The 6,829-nt window shown below is 58.7% G+C and overlaps 1 long non-coding RNA gene across 1 annotated transcript; it reads right to left on the bottom strand.

Annotated features, from left to right (window-relative positions):
- Positions 1 to 90: 90 nt before the first annotated feature.
- LOC109317258 lies at positions 91 to 3,120 on the bottom strand. Its single transcript, XR_002103012.1, has 3 exons — positions 2,970 to 3,120; positions 1,242 to 2,754; positions 91 to 877 (listed from the first exon to the last, which is right to left on the bottom strand). It is a non-coding gene; the product is annotated as an uncharacterized LOC109317258 (long non-coding RNA).
- Between the last annotated feature and the right edge of the window lie 3,709 nt (positions 3,121 to 6,829).

The raw sequence follows: 6,829 nt of genomic DNA, 5'->3' as shown, positions 1-6,829 counted from the left end.
CAATGACTGGGAACCACATTACAGTCTTTTACCATTTGTAAACCCAGTGGGAAATATTTGCATTCAACAAGTAAGAACACACATCAGATTGGTAGACAGAATGAAAAAGTTTATTCCTTCAGCCAGATCCCAGTAGGACAGGAAAACGACCAAATCTTTTCCGTGTAGAAGAGCACTGGCCACAAGGTGGAAAGTTTTTTAGACCATTTATTGTTGACTGTGCACATCTCAGGCCCACTTGCTCCTACTGGTTTGACACTGACCACACCAACTACCTTGAGGATCATTTGGACAGAGGATGAGATCTTCATCCCCATGGAGCTGGAGTTTAAACACTTTCAAACACCCGTGGAGCCTGAACTTACAGACACAAACCAATTGCACCACAAACAGCCTCAAAATTGGCCCCACAAGCTCCAGCCTAAGCAAGCTACAGCCAAGCCACAAACCGAACCGAGCACAAACCTGCATTTCTACGCTGACACCGAGAACCGCTCCACAATCCGACCAAGGAAAACCTACACGCTGCCTTCAACCACATCTATTCTGATCCACTGCTTTAACTGGCCAAGCCAAACCACCTGCAAAACCCTTGCCTGCTCCATATCAATACGCACAACTAACACAATACCTCAACCTCCTTACACACAATCGGGGCCAACCCAAGACTGTATACGTGGTGCAACTTGAAGCGTGCGGCTGCTGGCTCCTAATGGGTGTTGGAAAGCGTAGAGACGCACTCAACAGTCTCCATCTGTACTTATCTAAGCAGACATTAAACATTCCCCACCCTCCTGCCCACCCCAACCCACGCTTCTTGTTCCCGAGCTTTCTTCCGCTGCTTCCGTTCCTTCTTCTCCAGCTGCCCTTCAGGGACCTGCAATAGTTCACAAAACAGAAGTGGAGTCAGCTGGCAATGAATGGCACACCCTGCTAGAAGACTGTAGCTCCCAGTGTTCATTATACACTCAAGCATGATGTCCTTTAAAAACAGGAGGGTTCTGACATACCTCCGGTTAACTAAATGACGAATACCCCCTGTCTTCACTGAAACTCTCTTACCTTTGCCTCTGGGTTGCCTGACATGGTTTTCTGCCCTGGTTATCAGTTAACTCCTATTTGTTTGTCATCTTCTCCGCTTCTCCCTCTAGGGGCAGAAGGAACGAGACAAATGGGATGTAAGTCAGCATGGTGGAAGATGCGTCTGCAGACCCCAACTTCTCTCCCTCTTTTACCCTTACCTGGACCTGTGGCCACTGTCCTTTTTTCCGTGGAGATGGGGGAGGCAGACCTCCGCGGGCTTAGAGACAGACATCTGGGCAAGCCGGAAGCCGAGTGCGATGGGCCAGGACTCTGGACAGAGCTGCTAGGGCGGCACCATGAACGGTGACCACAAACACCCAAAACCCCGCTTACGGGCTGGTGCTCCCTGCACACAGCTGGCGGCTGGCGCGTGAAGCCCAGAGAAAACCTGCAAAGACCTGAATGCCAGCTGGCAGGTACCTCAGGCGGTCTCAATCAGGCGTCAAAATTACCCTGTGCCCAGAGGATATAAGGACCACAACTTCAGCCTTGTGTCACCGAAGCCACAGAGCCCAAAGGACTAAACGAAGTCTCCTCCCCCAGAGTCAGAGCAGGTGGGGGCGCAGCCCTGTTTACAGGGTGCGGGGAGAGGCCCTCTCAATAGTGGCAAGAGCAGCAGAACAGAGGAGCAGACACCTGGACCTGAGTTACAGGGAGGTCACGAAGCCTCAGGGTGCCAATGCACTGCAACCTTCCCTGTAGCCCATGGGTATTGTCTCTGGCCAACCTCACCCACTGGAACCAGATCCAGAAAACCAAGGAGACCTGGACCCTGCTTACAGGCTGCAGGCCGGGGGCGGGGACACAGGAGAACGGCTGGCCAAGTGCCAGGGCATTCGTCTCCAGGGACTCGGGCAGGGAATACACAGCCTGCCCCCAGGAAGGATGGCAGGAACTCTTCATGTGAGCTACCAAGTGGCCAAAGGTATATGCTGGCCACCCAAGAGGGGGCCTAAGACCCGTACCCTGAGAGACAGGGAGGTCACGTGCCCAAAATTCCTGGGGGGGTGGCCTAATGCCCCCCGAAGCCAGAAGTCATGGAAATCTACACCGGTGCTTAACCCCCTAGGTTAGGAGGTGGGAAGAGAAGGCTACGAGGTCGCATCTTGCCCCTTTTCCAGCACTGGGAAGAAAATAAAATACGCTGCAGCGGTTTTAACAACAAAAAGAAAATAACAAACGCTTTCATTCCCAGGCGCTCCTCTCCCTCACTCGCCACACTCAGCCAGGGGAAAAAGTGTTCCCAGGCCAGAAAGGAGCTCCATGCCACAAACCACTTGTCCTCGAGCCTTACGCTGCAAAATCCTCCTCCGCTCCCAGGGGGCAAGACGGCAAAGACCAGCACCCTCGTTACAGGGCACGGCCCGTCTGGCTAGCCAGGCTGCCCACAAGGGGCAAAAGGGAAAGGCGCATAGCCCTACTTACAGGGAGGGCCCACAGCCAGCCAAAGGACAGAGCTGTCCCCAGAGACACATTGAGACCTGCGCCCTGCTTACGGGGGGTCCGCAGCTCTGCACAACCTAGCCCTCCACCAAGAGACATGGGACTCGCACCCTCCTTACAGGGCACGGCCCGTCTGGCTAGCCAGGCTGCCCACAAGGGGCAAAAGGGAAAGGCCCACAGCCCTGCTTACAGGGAGGGCCCACAGCCAGCCAAAGGACAGAGCTGTCTCTATAGATACATTGAGACCTCTGCCCTGCTTACAGGGAGGTCCGCAGCTCTGCACAACCTAGCGCTCCACCAAGAGACATGGGACTCACACCCTCCTTACAGGGTACGGTCCATCTCACCAGCCAGGCTGCCCACAAGGGGCAAAAGGGAAAAGGGAAAGGCCCAGAGCCCTGCTTACAGGGAGGGCCCAGTTAGCCAAAGGAAAGATCTCTCACCAAAGGCACACTGAGACCTGCACCCTGCTTACAGGGTGGTCCACTGCTGTGCACAACTTAGCCCTCCTACAGGATGCATGGGACCTGCACCCTCAGCACAGGGTGGCCCCGGGGTCCAGACGTGGTGTACCAGGCACTGATGCAGGACGAGGGACAGGTGCCTGGACACAGGGATCAGAGAGGAGGCAACCCAGCCACAGGAGGGTCATCAGGCTCCAGGGTGTAAAGCGTTTGCTGTCACCAGCAAGACTCGGCTCCTGTCTGCTAAGCCATGCTGCTGCACAATGCGGCAGGCCGCTCTCTCCGGCCAGCAGCAGGAGGCTGCGCCCACCCTGCTGACAGGGGCACATCTCCGACCAGCTAGCAACAGCAGTGGACTCGGACTCCCAATTACAGGACGTCCAGCGCTACACACGTTGATATCGCCTGTCCTCACGTGTTAGGAGGCGGCACGCTCCCCGCTTACAAAATGCTGCGCCATTGGCAGTCAATTTTGGCAGCCGGGCTGGACCCCGATTACAGGGCAGCCGCGCTGCACAAGCCCACCAACCAGATCCACGGCCCTTTACAAACGAGGGAATGGTGACACGCGCCTTGCTTACAGGGCTGTCCACCTTCCACCCCACTGCTGAAGTGCAACAGGTTCAAGGCCAGAGCCCCATTTCTGAGTGACAGGGAGCTCACCCAAAGGCTCACGCAGTCAAGCCAAAATGTGGCTAAGACATGATCGAGACCCAAAGGCAAGGAGGTGGCTCTGTCCAGAGTCCCTTTCCTTCTCACCCCGTTTCTGAGTGGCTTTTCTCCTACCTCGCCTCTCCCCTGCTGTTTGCCCATGCGCTTCTCCTTCCCGTTGCTGCGAGGCCTGCAAGGAGAGAGAGCGAGAGTGGCTGTAAGCGAAGAGAGCCGGAGGAGGCGTCCCGCAGCTTGAACTTCTCCCCCCCCCCCGCATGCTGCAGAAACCTGCAACTTTCCCTGCTTCCCGGGGCAATCCCTCTGGCCAACTTTGCCAAATCACCTCCGATGAGTAATCATAAAGGCAAGAGATCTGGAGCTTGCTACCAGAGCAGGGGCCCAGGAAATCCCACCATCCCATGCCCCCAAGGCTCACAAATCCCAGGGTGTACCACTTAGTGGTGGAGCCCAAGAAGCAGACATTTTGTGTTGAAATTGTCTTACCTTTGCCTCGTTATGCTGGCCTCATTTTCTTCCCTCCTAGTCAGCTCGCTCCTTCTCATCTGCCATCTTGCTTGCTTGTCCTTCCGGGGGTGACGTGCACGGACCCCCAAAGGGGACCTGCTTTGCAGGATTCGGGGCTGCAGCCTCAGGTGGCCAGTCCAGTCTCCAACACTTGACACCCAGAGAGCCAAGTCAAGCGATGTCTGCCACTAATCCCTTTTCAGCAAGGGATTCAGCCTCCTGGGTGACCAGCTCAGAGGCACTCAGCATGCAGTGGTTTCAAGGGAACCACTGCCGAAATGGAAGTGGAGCGGCAGATGGGGAAAACTTGGAGGTGAAACGACAGGAGAGGAAAGGAGAAACAGCGCAGCGGCGAGGGATGAACTTGGAGGTGAAAGGCACCAGGCACCAAGGCGGTGGCTGGCACAGCAATTTTATTAGTCCATTAAAATACCAGGCAGCTCATGCCTGCTTTTCTGTTGTCTTCTCTGCTTCGGTAGCAACCAATGGGCCCTGCTCCCCGACGGCCGTGCGAGGGCACAAGTCCCCTCAAGTGACCGTCAGTGCTTGACCACCCATAGAGCTAGGCAGCACCACACCTAGCCCGGGCTGGGGGGGTGACAGGCTGTCAGTGCTTGACCCTTTTGCGAGCAGGGCAGCACCACACCGCAGCTCGGCAACATGACCCCGAGAGCAGACAGCGGAGACCTCCCGGCCCTTGCCTACTGCAGCCCCAAAAGCCGCCTTAAGGAGGGGCCGCGGGCAGAGCCCTCCGGACCTTGCCCGCTGCCTCGCCCAAAAGGCACCTTAAGGAAGACACTCCAGACTTGGACCTTACCCGCCACCAACCCAAATGGCACCTTAAGGGAGCACAGCGGGGGCCTACAGACCGTGCCGCTGCCCACCTGAATGACACCTTGAGAGAGGACCGCGGGGGCTCTCCGGCCCTCCCCACTGCTCACCCAAACAATGCCTTAAGACGGAACCACGGGCAGAGACAAACCCACTCTGCCCACTGCCCCCCCAAATGACACCGTATGAGCGCACCGGAAATGGCTACGGACCTGAGCCTCCGCCCCCCGAAGGACGCCTTAAGGGAAGCACTGCGGCCGAGGCCCTGGGACCTCGCCCGCCGCCCCCCGAATGACGCCTTCAGGCAAGGCGCGGAGACGTGCAAGCCCGACCGCTGCCCGCGCCCCGGGTCACCGGTACTTGACAGGCACTACGAGCCGCGCAGCACCCACGTGGCTCGGGACGTCACTCCCCACAGCCTGACACGCCCCCGGGCCTGCAGAGGGGCCGTAGGTCCCCAACAGCAGCCCATGTGCTGCCCCCCCTCACTCCCCCCTACTCCGACAGTGCAGCTGCAGGAAGCTCCGCCTCACCTCGTCCGGGCGCGGCCTCTTCAAGCCGCTTCCGAGGTTACCGCTCGTGCCGCGGCGGGGCAGGCACCGCTGTCTCTTCAGGGCGCTTCTGGGGTTACCGCTCCCCCCCCGCTAGCCAGCTCTACCAGCTCTTCTCAGCCCGTCTTCCCTGCTGTGGCAGGGATCTGCCGCTCCCGTCTCTTCAGGGTGCTTCCGGGGTTACCGCTCCCCCCCGCTGGCCTGCTCTACCAGCTCTTCTCTGCCCCCCGCCGTCGTCCGTCGCCGATATCGCCCGTGCTTTCGGCACGCGGCCTTTTATCCCTGCTGGAGGCCCCGCCCGCGAGGAGGGACCAATAGGAAAGCTCGGGGGCGTCAGTCCTCCTCAGCGCCACTTTGTCACCTTATCTCCAAAGCAGGGCGCTCAACTCTTCCTCCTGCCGTCTCCTGATTGGCGGGGAGGGAAATGCTTGCGCCAATCGGCTCAAGCCGCCCAGCCCGCGCCCCTCGAGCGTGTGGGCTCACCACACACTTTGCGTCTCACGCCACCGTTTTCCACAGAAGTGTCACCATATTTCCACAGACTTGAACAACAATTTGGGGAGAGGGGGGAGCAATGATCCAGTTTCCCACAGGACACCCGCGCGGTGCCGCGTCCCTGCCGCGGGGCGGTGGTGCCTGACGGCGGGGGGGCAGGGCAGGGCGCGGCGCTCGTGGCGGAGCTGGCGAGGCGAGCCCTCGTGCGGGCAGGATGGTTTGTGTGAAGAGAGCAGGAGGTGGACTAGGTGACCCCGAGCGGGACCCCTTTCCTTCAGCCCACTCCGGGATTGACGCGAAGGGGAACGCGGGAGCGGGGTGAGGAAAGGACCGGGCTGTGCCCGAGGGCGGCTGGGGTCGTCACCACCGCGCTTCCCGCCCAGCTTGGCCCCGCCCCCTTCCCTGCTCCTTCGCCCGCCAAAGCCACCATCCTGCCCCTCCCCCCCTTTACCGAGCGAACACCTTAACCGTCTGCCCCCCCTGCATTTCCACACTTCCTTCACCCCCAGCTCCTACCCCGCCTCCCACCACCCACCCTGCTCCGTGCAACTCACACCCTGCCCACAACCAGCACCTATCCCCACACACGTTTCCACACCAAGTTCCTTCAGGAGCCCACAAAGTCTCCACTTTTCACAGAAACAAATCCCCAACTTTCCACTCACCGTGACTGAATCCCCTCTTTGCACACCTGGCCAGAAAACTGTCCTGAATCACCAGTGCATAATCTCCCCCGTCGAATGAAGGCACCGTCTCAGCACACACTTTGCCTCTCACCCCACCATT

This window comes from Crocodylus porosus, unplaced genomic scaffold (genome assembly GCF_001723895.1).
Source record: "Crocodylus porosus isolate Cpor-Errol unplaced genomic scaffold, CroPor_comp1, whole genome shotgun sequence".
NCBI lineage: Eukaryota > Metazoa > Chordata > Crocodylia > Crocodylidae > Crocodylus > Crocodylus porosus.
The sequence above is the reverse complement of the archived record's forward strand: the minus strand, read 5'-3'. Positions and strand labels throughout refer to the sequence as shown.